The sequence below is a fragment of the Rhipicephalus sanguineus genome, chromosome 3 (assembly GCF_013339695.2).
Source record: "Rhipicephalus sanguineus isolate Rsan-2018 chromosome 3, BIME_Rsan_1.4, whole genome shotgun sequence".
NCBI classification, from domain to species: Eukaryota; Metazoa; Arthropoda; class Arachnida; order Ixodida; family Ixodidae; genus Rhipicephalus; species Rhipicephalus sanguineus.
In genome coordinates this window covers 48,938,496-48,952,532 of record NC_051178.1, presented here as the reverse complement: position 1 = coordinate 48,952,532, position 14,037 = coordinate 48,938,496, and the positions used below count along the sequence as shown (strand labels likewise).

The 14,037-nt window shown below is 48.5% G+C and overlaps 1 protein-coding gene across 1 annotated transcript in view; it reads left to right on the top strand.

Annotated features, from left to right (window-relative positions):
- The window catches only part of LOC119385456 (uncharacterized), a 529,083-nt gene that overhangs the window by 333,763 nt on the left and 181,283 nt on the right, over positions 1 to 14,037 (top strand). Inside the window, exon 3 of the mRNA XM_049413202.1 lies at positions 2,115 to 2,244. The gene's annotated coding sequence lies outside the window, so the exon portion shown is untranslated. The remainder of the gene's footprint in view (positions 1 to 2,114; positions 2,245 to 14,037) is intronic.

The window sequence follows — 14,037 nt, the reverse complement described above, 5'->3', positions numbered from 1 at the left end:
CGGTAGTTGCCTCCACAGTCGTGGCGGAACTCCGTGCGGCAATATGATACAGGAAGTACAGGAAGTTGGGGAAGCGGAAGCGACCGCCGAGCAACCTGCGTTCAGTGGTCGTTTGACCGCCGCCCAGGCAGCGGCACTTTCTCGACAATAGGCGGATTGGCCGGAGCCTCTGCGCCCGAGAAAAGGGTGCTGCTCCGAGGGACGGCAACTCCATCAAAGGACTCTGTCTGGATTAGGGAGCGCCAGCGTGGTTTAGAGAGTGAATGTAAAAAAAAAAGAATAAACGAGAAGGCCGTAGGAAAGACACCGTAGGCAGCGGTGAAGCAGCGTCAATGAGGCGTGCCGAGGGTCCCGTCTCTAAGCGTTCTTCCCTCTTCGTCGCATCCCTACCTCCCGTGCTGCCCGACTGTGCAGGGGGAAAGAAGGGTTTTCCCTACCAGTGGCGTGCCTCCCTGCTGCGCTGGCTTTAATCAAGGATAATGGAAAGCGAGCCAACAAAAGATCGGCGCCAGCGCTGCCGAAATGGCTATCGACGGCTTGCGTGCGCGCGTGCTCCATGGCCTGGACCCCCACTCTGTTCTCCTTCCCGTCTTATTTTTGTATTTCCCGAGCTGGCGCTGTGGAACTTCCTCGACCGCTGTCGAGCAGTCAGTCGTTGGCGCGTGTCTTGTCCTCGAATTTCTCTTCTCTCCCTCTTCACCTAATAGGAACCGAGGGCTGCGCCCGCGATGTGCTACTCTACTCGAGAAATGCCGCTGCTGCTTTCTCCCTTCTGCAACCGGCTGGCGCTCGATGCCCGCCTCTTCTTCTTATCTGCTTTGTTATCTCCCTGCACCGCCAGTTTTCCACCAATTTAGTTCGTCGCGCCTCTCATCCTCTTCTCCCCGTACTCGCCTACTCTTCTTTATGCACGCGTCATTTCCTCAACACTTTTCATTCTGTTGTGCATGTGGAAACGTCGCTATGTTAGGCTGGCACGACCAAGGCGCATATAGGCTTCGCAGGGGATCGCCGAACCAACATGGACTTTTCGTGAACTCCGACTGTGACGTGCAGCGCCGACGTTGATCCCATTCGAGTCGCTGTTCCATTTCCTCAGCGCTGCGGCGTCTGCTTCTTTCCTTTTAACTCATTTTTCTAGGTTCACGCATTACCTGCTTGGCTTATAGGAACGAAAAAGACGCAGGAATAGGGAACGGTTTGTTTCGATGGGTGAGGGTGCCTTCTTCTGGGATTCTGTGATTGCGTTAATCGTCTCCGTGGGAGAATTGTTCGTGCTATCGTTAAGCTTTACAGGACATGCTTCAGCTATAGGAGTACGAGTACTTTTATGGTCCTTTCTTAAACAGCGGTGAAAAGAACCTTGCTGAATTAGAAAAAAATAGCAATTGTAACTTTAGCTACACGGTATCTTTAACAGAAGTGAGCGTTCGGCCTCTATGCGTTTTAAATGTTAAAACGAAAATCTTTCGTTTGCCATTATACGCGTCGCAGTCTGTTCTTGATGCTGGCGTTTTTCTGACCCACTGATTCCTGTTTTAGTGCACTTATAATAGTGATCTCGCAATTTTTAAAGTTTTGTTGCGCTTAAAAAGTTGTAATGCTGATGAACGTTTCAGGTTAGACACGTCCAGACCTGACTACGAGAAATTGCTCTGTGGCATTCAATTACAAGGGCCGCGTTCTTACTTCACGTTCTTACGTGAAGAACAACTGTTAAAGTTAAACTTGCGATTCTGTGGGCTCATGACAACGCTGACGCCCACTATGATTTTTGTTTTTCATTTTTTACCCTTTCTTTGCTAATATTGCACGTAAAAAGGCGGACGCAGTGTTTTTCGTCATCTAAAACTCTTCAATTATCCCTTGTTGAACTGTATCGCTCTCTTTTGCTCAGATAGTAGTCTTGCAGTACGGGAATATATTGAGCCTGAACTAACGTAGCGAAAATAGAGGCCTCGTATTGGATGCTCTTTATATTACCTAAACAGGGCTGATATGAATATCGTAATGCGGCAGTTGCCGATCATACTAGTTCTTTGTTTTCTTCATCGGGACACAGCTGGCCCTTTGATAGAGTGACAATACTTAAAAGTGATATCATCTCTTTGCAGGTCTGGGCAGCAACAGAGCTCGTGGGAAGCTGTGCTCGACAAGCAACGACAGTCGGAATCGTCGGGCTTCCTATTCCAATGGACGCTAGGGGGCACCACTTTCGCGCCTGTTTCAGACGATGGCAGCAAGGTAAGCTTTCATCTCCATGTTGCTTGCAGGCCTTTCCGTGGTTTGTTGCCTAAAATCATCATTTGCATAAAAGGAACGCGCCTATAGTCAATACGATCTTGCATCATGACAAGGGACCGTTCTCATTTAATCCATTAGAGTAGTGGCCGGAGCACGGAACTGAAATTGCCCGAACCGGAGTCATCAGTGCGTGGCCCTTACTTCTGTTTTTCGTTTATGTTTAACGCGACCTGGCAAAATGGACTCTGACGAGGGGAACAATTGACAGTCCCTGACGCTAAGGAGAGCGCCTATGCTGTCACGAGATACTAATTGAATTAGTGTGACGTCCTTAGTCGATTGCTTTCGACAAAAACACCAAGAAAAGTGTTACGTGTCGGTAACTGATTACCTCCGCTTACACGTTCGCTATGGCAGTTTCGCTGCGCCATTTCACGAGAACACGAATTGAATTTCGGATACTGATCACTGAAAACTACAAGCGAGGTCTTTTCTGTCGCGCTATATAATTCGTCCCCTAATATATGGAGTATTATTTCAGCGTAGGTGCTGCTCGCTGAAGCGAGGTGATTGGGGCTGGACGTTGCGTGGCCGCAGGAGTTTCAAGCCTTTCAGATCAGAGCCTCGATGATTCATCATCATTATCGGCCTGTTAATACAAAATTGTTGGATACATTATGTAGCAAAAAACAAATATACAGTCAGAGGCCCGAAAGCGAAAAACTGTCATGGGTCATTTTGACAAAAAGTATACTCAGGGTACAAGTCAGCAGTCAATAGCGTATTGCGATATAATAAATAAATAATCGTACATTTGGCATTTCGAGTATAATACTACTCGGAAGTTGCCCTGTCCGCCGCAGTGCGGCAACCGAGGGATGTCGCAATTTCGTCGCAAGGCAACGTGTCACAAAGCGAAGGGGCGTGCTGCCTGTTTGTTTTGTGTGCGTGGTCACTGAAGTCGTATTTGGTCGTCGTATGTATCGTCGTGGCCTGCAGTTCACATTCGCCCGGCCGATCGATGTGCTCTATCTAAATTGCGCCCCCGTCCGCAATGATCCTCCTCCCTCACCGCCAGAACGTGCGCTGCGAGCTCTGGACCTTGGCGCAGCATTGCTCGCCGGCTGGCCTCCCCGTGGAGCCGCTGCGATCGACGCTGGGCACTGGCGTCACTCCGATACAAGAGAGAGAGAGAAAAGGGGGGTGGGGGGATAGAGCGAGGGAAAATTTGGGTTTGAGTACATTTCGGGGTGCCTAATACACCTCTAACAAACAGTGTCCGCTCCTGCTCTGTTTGTTGATGTATTACCAACTACCCCGATCTCAAAATTTGCCTAACACACGCACTCCGCACAAGCTGGGCGAGTTGGACGAGCTAATGCGTCTTGACTTATGTTCTTACCCGTCGTGGCAGCTTAGCCGCTGTACAAACCACAAGGGTGCGGGTGCGATTCTATTTCACAGCGGCCGCGTGTCGTTGTAGGTGAAACGCAAAACTGCCCGTGTATTTAGATATAGCAGCGCGTTACTGAACCCAAGGTAGTTGAAGTTAATCTGGAGTACACATAATCAGGCCGTGTTTCTGGCACGTGAAACTCCGGAATCTAATTTTAAGTTTATGTTTTTGCTTCATGCGGTCCTCGTCTCTTTCGAGATACACGAACACACGGAAATGTTTGAAATCAGTGTTATTCGAATCGGTGTGCGTCATTTTCTCCTTTAACGCGATAGCGTTAAAGAGCTCGTTTCGCAGAAATTCCGGTGTCGGCGTCGTTCGTTGTGAGCGAAAAATCATCATCTTGTCCGTGACCGAGAAATCGAGAAATATGCAAATTAAATAAGTAATAAAAATCTTCGGATTCGAGTGAGAATCGAACCCAGGCCGTCTGCGTGGCAAGCAGGTGTTCTACCCTATAGCCACGCTAGTTCTCGAAACTGCTTCAGAAAAAAAAAACACTATATGAATGCCATGTAGTGGAAGGAGCCTCCTTAACGCATGTACTATTGCGTGGCATAAGCGTAGGCTTGAGGCAGGCATCAGAACACGTGAATTGCGCAACGAGTGGGTGTTTTAAATGCGCACCCATTACAAAGCGCTCAGACATATTTAATCATCAGCAAAAGCATCAGCAAAGGGAACAGCAAAGTGAACAGCTGCGTTGGTTCGCGTGTTGCCTTGCGGACGCTGATTCGCAAAAGGAATAATTATGGCGTAGTGGGCGCTTAATAACTGTACTTGCAGTAGGCATTCTAGGATACTTTAAGCGGCCAGTGTTACGCGCACAGTCGTTCGTTTCCTTTAGGCACAGTTGAAGCATGCACCGAGATCCGAAGCAGGCTAGAGCAATTGAGAAGGCGATGCGCACGGGCTATCGCGTTCTACTCTTGAAGGCGAAGCTCAAGCGTCCTCCAAGTTCTTTCTTGCTTATTTTCCGGTGCGTGTGTACAACCTTGTAGATGTATGGCACGAACTGAGGAGAATTTATTAAAACGACACCCTGGATAAAAACGGCGAGTTCGTTGGCGAACGGAGTCCTAAACAAACAGCGCGAATGGAGCATAAGGCGAAGAAATCATACACCACGGCTTGCAGTGCAATGAAAGAATTAGTTGCGAGTACAGCGTCAGCTTTTTTTTTCTCTGGTTCATTCGTCCTCTGTTTTCTTTCGCGATGTTTATTTTCGAGGATGCTTCAGGACACGTCTACCGCCGGCAAAAGAAAATTCAGGAAGGGAACAAAATTTACTACAATGAGGGGGGCTTCCAATTAGGCAATTCAGCGCGTAAACGCCAGCGTACGTATGCGCAACGACGCGGCACACGCTCAATGAAAAATAGTAATGACACGATCGTGCGAAACGTGCCCCATGCAGTGGCTTTCGGGGACAACGAATTCTTGAAGACTGTTATTTCAAAGTAACACTCGACTAGTGCCGGAAGAAATTGGTGCGAATAATATTTAGTCGCAATGTTAAGCTGACCCGTGACCGTGGCGGAAAATAGTATTGTATAACGTCAAACCAGTTTCCTTGTGCAACAGCCACGCACTGTGTCGCGTATGCAGTGAACCGGTCGCTCTATGTAGTAGCAGGACGACCGTATTTGCTGAGAGTTGTTACGATAGATTTCATTCGTAAGAAAAAAAAAGAAAAAAAATTTGAGGCCAAGACGAATCTTGACGTATTATTAGCGAAGGCAGTCAGACGATGGCGAAGCGTCCTTACGAATGAAGAGCTTAGTGAATTCGGTCCTTAGAGTGTGTGTGCTAACGTTTCCTCGAACACGACATAAGAAACTCAGCTCCTCAGCCTAATTGGTTCGTCCATACCAAACTTCCAAGAGTCAAGAGCTACATAAGCACGAGCAAGAAGACGCCTATAGGAGTGACGCGCCATTGATTGCGAAGCTATGCGCGCCCTCTATCCTCGCTTTTTGTTCGCGCTGCTCGGAAAGTCCGTGTTTTGGCGAATTCATTCTTTCATCGGTCGCCTGGCAGCGGTCATTCCAGCTGGAACAGTGCCGCACTTTTCATTCATTTTTTTTTATCGACAAAGTGCGTGCATAGTATGTTCAGTGCTTGGCAAAGATTTCAGATAGGCTAGCGCGGCGCGGTACTCGATTCTTTCTGCCAGCAGAAGACCCGAGCGAAACAGAAAACGAAAAAAAGAAAAGAAAAAGTCGAAGCGGCCAAGAACTGTGTGTAATGACACGGGCAGGATTAGTTGGAAGAATGCGCGACCCTGTTCTGTATAGAGTGGGGGGCTTTATTCTGGCTCTCGCGATTACACAGTGCAAGGAGCGCGAATAAAAGACGACCCATGAACCCCCGTCTCGTGTTCGCTGATACATGTCGTGATTAACATACACACAGCCGCTCCGAGAGGACGGTAATTACAGGCGGCAGCGCCCAGGAAGCGCTCTGGCATCGAGATTATAGTGTTTATGCAGTTATCCTCAGGAAACGTTCCCTGCCTTCGCCCCATTCTCTGTTTTTTTATGGATTATCGAAAACATACGTCGAGGGCGATAAACGGGGATCAGTGACGGCGTTCGCAAATAAAGAAAGTAAAGCGCTTCAGGAGCGGTATCGTTCTTATTCTGCAAAAATAAAAACCAATTGCTCGATGTATGGACACAATCCTGGCTTTTATTTTCTGCGATCGAGCTTTGGTTTCCTTTTTTTGTTTCTCATTCTTCCCTAGGATAATTCGTTGTGTGCCGGCGTTCTTGCATGTCCCGCTGACGTAATGTAGATCTTATCAGTCCACACCGCCAATGAATCTAATATAATTGCTGCTGTTTTACGTCCCAAAACCACAATATGGTCATGAGGCACGCCGTAGTGGAGGGCTCCTCAAATTTCGACCACCTAGGGTTCCTTAACTTGCACCTGAATCTAAGTACTTGGGCCTCTAGCACTGCGCCTCCATAGCAACGTGGCCGCCGCGGCCGGGAATCGACCCCGCGACCTTCGGGTCAGCAGTCGAGCACCATAACCACTAGATCACCGTGGCGGGTGACGGCAGGGACTGTCCCGGTGGGATTACTGGTGGCCGTCACTCGCTTGAATTTGATTATGACGAAGATACTGGCTAACGGAAGCTCCTGTAAATCCGAATGTCGATGCGTGGCCATACAGCCTGCGTGAGCTACTTAGGTTTCGATATATTTAGTGCGGCACATTTTTTTAATTAAATGTCGTTTAAGGAGATGTTCGCGTCCTTGTTGAGCGCTGCCTGCTTCTATTCACAAAAAATTGAAAACAGTGAAAATAACGGATATGGAAAACACATATAGTCGCACTTAGTCATGTCGTACGTGTACTTCGGTCAAACCATAAAGAGCCACAGTTTTGCCGCAACGAGGAAGCAGTGAATGCGTAGCAACAAATTGGAATTTTATACTAAGTAGGACTAGCAGCTAACTCCTTTAGGATGCTACCTGGCGTAACTCAACAAAATGCTGGGGTAAGGATGTGCTGCCGCTGCAGCGAGCGAAGCGGCCTTCGTGCTCTATCGGTTAAACTCAAACAGCGTTGAGTGCACAGCACACACATATGTGTGAGCCCTATCTCTTGGTCCTGTCGAGATAGGGCGCCCGGCCCATCGAAGTGTGCATTTCCCGCCACATCGCCGCCATCCGGGACCACCTTCTACCCTTCTCCATGTGCCTTTCGTGCGACGAAGACGACTGGTGCGCTTCCTCTGCGCTTGAGCCGCGATCATCGGCTGCTCTAGCACGTTTCACTCGCAAATAGAACACAGGACGCGTGGGGCACCGTCATCTCCCTTGGACTTTATACAGAACATCACGGCGACCGCCGACGGCGGTGACAATAATGCGCCTGGAGTGTCCATATAGTTGCTATCGCAATAAAATAAATCGGAGAAGAGCCAAATCGAGTCATATTACAGCAATAAACGGCTACAGGGGCACGGAATATGTTAACACATGTTCATATTCAATGTTATTCATGTTCAATGTTAAATTTATGTTCAATAGCACATAACGCGACAAGGTGTGGCCAAATTATATTCATACAATGAGCTTTCACTCCTATAGGCCTATACCCCGACACATCTTTGTTTACTTATTTTTTTTACCTGTGCCCCAACCAGCTTTTGTCGGCCGTCGCTACTGACCACTTAGCACTACCATCAGAGTTGAACTCCATCGCTTCTGGACAGTGCGTTCGACTGGGTTCTGGGGCAATGTTTGCACAGAATCACAACATGTCGAATCGTGTCTACATTTCTGTTTCGGCGGCAGATACACAGACTTCCATTCTTTGATTGGAGGGTTTGATCATGTGTATTTGTTTTTTTTCCTGTGTTTTTCTTGAGACTTGATGCTCAAAAAGCGAGTCACTACTGATAATGGCTTCATGATGATTCTATGATACTGAAATGCGGCTGAGCGTTTTCCATCATGCGGACTCTGGTGCGCTCATGTAGACCACCTGCAGACGTCAAGTTCACCGCACCAACTACTTCACCGCCTCCATGCTGTCGAATCTAGAGTTACTGTATATGCTACCTTTAGGTAGCAGAGTTGCGCATCTGTTTTCCAAACGCCGCTAGCAACCATGCATTGCGGAGAAGCTGACGCTCGGGCTAATTTTTGTATTTCTCGACGCCGCCGCTGCAGCGCACTCAATTAGCACTAGTCATCGACAGCCAATGTTTATCGCCGGCCTTCGACACGCCAAACATGTTTATCGGCGACGCGGTAGGCATGTCGCCTGCAAAAATGGAGTGCGACTTCACCGCATAGCTGTGGTTGCTAGCCGGACCTATGCGCTACTCTGCTACCTAAAGGTAGCATATACAGTGACTCTAGTCGAATCTGGTTCGCAGCGCCGCCTCTCGACTGAAGAGATAACCGTGCTTCAGTGACCACGGCCGGATTCGACGAAGCGCGCGCGCATCGCCCAGTTCGTCCATGCACGGACACTCCCTAGATGCGGCCATTTCCTATCACAGCTGAGTGCTTTCGGCATCCACTAGAAGGCACTAGAATTGAAGTACACCACACCAGTTGCGGCCCAATGGAGTGTGTGGCCGAGGCCGCTTTGTGAAGACGGTTGATGGTCGCACCAATGTCTTTCACTTCCACACGTCTGCTGCCGTACCCGAGTCATTTTTTTTTCTTAGGCAGGTACTCGACATTCTTGCAAGTCATTCTGCGTAACTCGTCAGGCGGCGGCTGTTCTCGCGTCGCCATTGAGTCAATCTTAATTGTCGAACCGTCCATAGGGAAAAACTGTAGCCATGCGAGGCAAGCACATCGACGTCATTGAAGAAGCTCTAGTGCATGGACACCGCCGATCACCGCAGTAGAACAGTAGACAAGTGCGCAAGTTCGAAACTTTCAGTTATCAAGCAGCACACTAAGTAACATCGACGAAATTAAGGGATGCTGGTTCTCCAACCGAATTTTTAATCCAGCAGGAAGAGGCTTTATTAGAAAGATAGGTGTGCAGATCGCCTGTGTAATGAATGTCATACCCTCGTAAATTATCAATAAAAGCAATTTCACCTTTCGATGATGCAAATGAAGCTTGACTGGTACACGCGTGCTTATTATTGATAACGTTTTAAACTTCTTCGATCTTGCGCGAACGTTGATTGTGGTGTTGATACAGAGGACGGAAGTGCCTCCGAAAGAAGGCATGAATTTAAAATCATATTTTTTTTTATATCACGGAAGGCGCTATCTCTTCTTTGAGAAAGATACCGCTGTGTGTACTCGACGTGTATTTACAGCGCCGTAGCTGTTTGAGACAATGCGCTAAAATTCTAAAAAAGAAGAAACGAGAGCCCATTAGCGAGAACACAGTGGTCCCACAAGCGCATTACATCGCGTCATATTGCGGCTTAAGTAACAATTATACCGACGACGCACAATTAGCCGCGAATGACTTTCCGCGCATTCTACAATGACGCCTCGCTAGCCGCCAGCTCTTAGCGTTTCTTTGTTTTGACTCCCTGCCTGTTCTGCGGCATTCGCCGCTGAAGACCCCCTTTCGCGACAATCGCCATTTTATGCTAGCGTTGCCCCCTCACACTCCACGGCGCAGAAGGCCGAATGGATTGCGAACCCCCTCTCTCTTTTCTCCGATGCGGTACGATTCCACGTGCGCGCAATGTTTCCTACACCCTTCATCCCATCACTCGCGCATCGCTTTCCCCGCGATGGTTCCCGGCGTATAGGTTGCGGCATCTTCGTCGATCCTTCTGCCCAGTGCGCGCTCGATGCGGTTGCGCCGCGCCTCACTTTCGCGAAACGAGGCCCCGATATCACGGACGTGACTCCCACCCAACCCCTCCGAGATTGGTTTTTCCCTGCGTATACTACGCCTGCCGGTTTCTTTTTCTTTCTTTTGTTCGTTTTCAAACTTCGTTCTTTATTTTCTTGCTTTTCTTTTCTCCATTTCTTCCCTCGGTCTCCTCGCAATCTGTACTCAGTATACCCGGTAGAATGAACGCCGATATATATAGAAAAAAAAGGCCGCGGAGGTAACCTGTGCCGATAAGAATGGAAAGGAAAAGGCGCATTCTCTTTGCATGCTGTCAAATCTGAACTCCTACCTGTATCCCGTGCGCCTCTTTTTTTACTGCATATTCCCCTGCTAAACTTCTGAGTGGTATTTCCTCGGCTTTTCTTTCTTTCTTTCTTTCTTTCTTTCTTTCTTTCTTTCTTTCTTTCTTTCTTTCTTTCTTTCTTTCTTTCTTTCTTTCTTTCTTTCTTTCTTTCTTTCTTTCTTTCTTTCTTTCTTTCTTTCTTTCTTTCTTTCACCAGAGTTGGGTAGACAGCGTTGAGCCCCTTGCTCATTCCGCTTCTGCCCATCACTGCTCGATCTCTCCGCATCGAAATATTTCGAGCCCCTTTGTTCCAGCTTTTTACCGCCACTGTTCCGTCGGTATGTCTCCGACAGCGCCATCCCGCTTCTTCGCCCTCGCCGTCTCCTCATGTCGCTTCGCGTGACTGGGAGCAAACGAAGGCTTTCGTTTATTAGCGGTACCTATATACGTCGCACGAGGGAGTCTCCAATTCGATACCGAGGAAAGTATATGCTGCACTTTTATGTGGCGCTTTCTTCGTTCTAACGGAAAGGTAGACGCGAACGAACACAAACAGAGCTCATCTCTCTCTTTCTCTCGCTCCTTGAGAAGGGAAAGCTTTCATTAATGCTTGAAAGAGTATTCGTCTTCAAACGATTGAAAGCTTTGTGTAGTTTCATCGATGGGGGCATCATATCGGTTTACTGCATATACCAACTTTATATACCTGTTTTATACGCTCCGGCAGCGCGGATATCCAGAAATTGCAGATGGAAGTGCATACGCCGGACATGCGCAAGCTCAGCTTCTGCGTCACGTGGCCTGCATGGAAACACTGGTGGTGAGTAACCAAGCTGAATTAGATTTCGAGGATACGTACTCGCAAACTTCGTGTGGTTTCTCGATTTGCAAACAATCATTAGCACCTACAGCATCGCAATTAAGTCGGGAGTGAAGCCTCCTCAAAAATCATTCATGAGCAGTTGCGCTGACTGTAGTCTAGTAGCAATGAGCTATGCTTGAAAGGTGCGCTTTACGCGCTTATCGTGTGCGCAAAGTGCACGCGATACGCCTTAAGGCTTTAAAGAAGGCTTAAAGCAAACAAACGAGCGAGTAAGACATCTAGATTGATGCGCGTTGAGACATAGTTCACATAAAGATCAAATTAGGTTATCGAAGGTGGGAAATTAACGCACAAAATTTCAGTGGGGCAGACACCTTGATTAAGATTCCCATTTCAGCTTGCTCACCTTTGAATTGTAACTGCGTGTGCGAATTACGTGAGCCTAACCGAGATGATAACGCGACTTTTCGTCTTGTAAACATCGCGAGCACCCATAGCACAGCAGCGAGATAGACGGAAGTTGGTGCCTCGGAGCGAGGAAAGGAGAGTGTGCTCGCTACTCCCCATCCACTCGTCGAATGCGCGCAGCCGTGGCGCGCCGGAACGATGCCGGCAGCTGCCGGATGAGCCGATGAGGAAAGCAGTGTGCGCCATAACTCGCTAAACGAGCTTACCACCATCGTTCGCACGTTCTCCGGGGCGCCATTCCGCCGGCAACTGGCGCGGCCCTTCATCGCCCGCCCACCTTAGCTCTCTTTCCGCGCTCCATTGGGTACAGCTACGGCTTCGCAGTCCGGTAGCCGCAATAAGGATTTTAAAAGACGCCAACTGCCGACCTGGTTTCACTGCGATCATCACCGTGACGTGAGCTTTCGTCATAGAAAGTTATCCGTGCGTCAGAAAGTTAAGAGGGGAGGGCCGGAGTTTACTAAGGCGAAAGCCTTAGATGCCTCATCAGACGTGAAAACTGATCGTCGGCGCCAACACGAGTGAAGCAAAAAATCATCATCACGTGATGACGTCACGACATGACGTCATCGGGACATCACAGAGCGGCAAAATATATGACATCATGACGTCATATGATGAAGTCATCACATGATATTGTCGCTTCGTGAAAGTGAGCCATAACGGAGGGAGTGAAAAACGAGGTGAGGTGTGTCAAGCTTGCGGAAGGGGGAGGGGGGGGGGCAGGGATCAAAACATTGTCTGAGAAGAGACAGAAGAATATAGCTTTCGCCTTCGAGTCGTCTTGGGCGAACGCATTAGGACCCTGCGAGTTTTATTGTTCCGCTGACGTGTGAAACAGCCATGTTAGCGTTTCGTGAAGATACTTGGTTTGGTTTACGGGATTTAACATCCCAAAGCGACTTAGGCCATGAGAGACGCGGCGGCGGAGGACTTCGGACAATTTCGACCACCTGGTGTTATTTTAGTTACCTCCACTGTCATCTCACAGCACGTATGCCTCTAGCATTTCGCCTCCACCGAAAAGTGACCGCCGCAGCCGGGATCGAACCCGTGTCTTTCAGGTTAGCATCTGAGCACCGCAACCACTGAGACACCGCACTGGCTTCTTCCGTGAAGAATGTCAATCATGCGCTTGAATAACTCAAACGCCATGACTTTGCATATAATAATAATAATAATTGTTGTGGTTTAACATCCCAAAGCCACGATATGATTATGAGCGCCGCCGTAGTGGAGGGCTCCGGAAATTCAGACCATCTGGGGTTCTTTAACGTGCACTTTGCATATATTCCTAACATTGATATTTTAGGGGCGAAGCTCCTCAAGCCGTGGGTCGTGCGTCCCCGATGTATGTAGTAGCCACCTCTCGTTTAGTTCGTGGAGTGTCTGCTAGATGGCGGCACTTGTATGTGATGAAAACACGGCTCAAGGCCGGCTAGATAACTGAGGACGACGAAGTGGGAAGCTCGAGCAGCAACCACGATTTCTCTGAGGAATGCGACGCTCGGGTCTTCGGTTCTTCGGACTTAACGCCTGATGCTCACCACCCCTTCACGAAGCGGTTCTGCCAGTCCCATCCCGCAACCCGTTCCTGCAGTTGATACTCCTGTCCACCGCTACAGTCGCCGACTGCGAGGCCTTAGTCCCGAGGCCATCCCTCTGGAACTTCTCCAGCCAAGCCCTACATCAGGAGAAATAGCCACCGCCGGCGCTTCGCAGGTGACTGTTGAGCAGCCGATGCGAGATGCGAGATGTTATAAAACTCTTCTTGTAGTATGATGAAATATGATGAAAAGATGTGAAAAGATGAGGCAAGTGATCCGGTTTCGGTGGATATCTGTAACCGTTGGTTTACCGATGATGCCCTCCGGAGCGTCGCCCCACTTATCATCATTCACCCCGTGGATATGCTGTAATTTTTTTCTGTTGCTGTTTTAGTAGCAGAAATTTGACAAGGTAGGCTCCATTCGATAGAGCCAGGTATCTTACGGCGTAGTCTAAAAGCTTCAGCGTCCAATGTCCTCATCTATAAACATATACGTTGTACAAAAAATAGCACATTAACTCTACAAAAATGTACACGAAAATAGACACAAACAAAACAAACGAAATCGGGAGAAGGATCCAGCGAGCAAGTGCGTAAAAAGTTCAATAGAAACACCACTATGCCTGAAACACACGAATGCCATTTCAACACGAAATTATTTTATGCCGGGGTCCACCAAGACTTAAATGACGTATTTCCGTCACGGAAATGACGTTGAAAAATTGCACATAATGAGATGGCAAAGAAAGAGCTCCATCAACGGGAGTCGAACCCACGACTTCTCGGTGCCGGGCACGCTATCCATTGCGCCACGGTCACACACTCTGGAGGCTTTACAAACGCGCCTTTTATATCTCACACTTTCCTCT